The following is a 1638-nucleotide window of genomic DNA, read 5'->3' as shown; positions in this document are numbered from 1 at the left end:
GCGAGCGATAAGAAAGAATTAGCGGTCATCGTGGTGAACAACAGAGCCCTATGAGAGCTTCTGAATCGACGGAAACATGCCTAGAGTGGCAGTCAGCATGCACCTGACAATATACGAGCAAAAAAACAAGATAAGAGCAATGAAGCATGGGCAACAGGCGGACGAAGCGCGAGCGAGGTGCCGCGACCCGGGATCGAACCAGGGACCTTCAGATCTTCAGTCTGACGCTCTCCCAACTGAGCTACCGAGGCGTCGGCGGAAAGCACACCGCTAGTGCATCAAGGATTTGCCACCTTTTTGCAGACTTCCTTGACGCATCCACATGCGAGACCGTTGTGTCCATTCGATCGGGACCTTCCTGGCTACGATTTATCTAATCTGCCATCGCCAAGATCCTACTACCTCATCGTGGTGGACTGCGGAGCCCTATGAGAGCTTCTGAATCGACGGAAACATGCCTAGAGAGGCAGTCAGCATGCACCTGGCAATATAAGATCAAAAAAACAAGATAAGAGCAATGAAGCATGGGCAACAGGCGGACGAAGCGCGAGCGAGGTGCCGCGACCCGGGATCGAACCAGGGACCTTCAGATCTTCAGTCTGACGCTCTCCCAACTGAGCTACCGAGGCAGGGGGTCCCACCCTGGTGTAGTGGTTTAGCATCGACTTGGTGACCCAAAGGACACGGGTTCGATTCCCGCACCAACCACAAAAATTGTAATGGAACAGACTTTCCGATACCCTTGGGACCCCGGGTATCGTTAAGCACAGATAAGCCCTCGGGCTAGAATAAAAAAATCGTAATTAAAAACCTGACAAGAAAAATCAGATTAAAAAGCATGAGTTGTAGAATATCTTAGCCAAAGCCGAGTAGGTATAGGTTGTGTTAACTATAAATATACAATCGACTTTTAACTGAGCTACCGAGGCGTCGGCGGAAAGCACACCGCTAGTGCATCAAGGATTTGCCACCTTTTTGCGGATTTCCTTGACGCATCCACATGCGAGACCGTTGTGTCCATTCGATCGGGACCTCCCTGGCTACGATTTATCTAATCTGCCATCGCCAAGATCCTACTACCTCATCGTGGTGGACAACGGAGCCCTATGAGAGCTTCTGAATCGACGGAAACATGCCTAGGGTGGCAGTCAGCATGCACCTGACAATATAAAAGCAAAAAAACAAGATAAGAGCAATGAAGCATGGGCAACAGGCGGACGAAGCGCGAGCGAGGTGCCGCGACCCGGAATCGAACCAGGGACCTTCAGATCTTCAGTCTGACGCTCTCCCAACTGAGCTACCGAGGCAGGGGGTCCCACCCTGGTGTAGTGGTTTAGCATCGACTTGGTGACCCAATGGACACGGGTTCGATTCCCGCACCAACCACAAAAATTGTAATGAAACAGACTTTCCGATACCCTTGGGACCCCGGGTATCGTTAAGCACAGATAAGCCCTCGGGCTAGAATAAAAAAATCGTAATTAAAAACCTGACAAGAAAAATCAGATTAAAAAGCATGAGTTGTAGAATATCTTAGCCAAAGCCGAGTAGGTATAGGTTGTGTTAACGATAAATATACAATCGACTTTCAACTGAGCTACCGAGGCGTCGGCGGAAAGCACACCGCTAGTGCATCAA

Source organism: Bremia lactucae, linkage group LG5 (assembly GCF_004359215.1).
Source record: "Bremia lactucae strain SF5 linkage group LG5, whole genome shotgun sequence".
NCBI lineage: Eukaryota > Oomycota > Peronosporomycetes > Peronosporales > Peronosporaceae > Bremia > Bremia lactucae.
Note: the sequence above shows the minus strand (reverse complement) of the source record.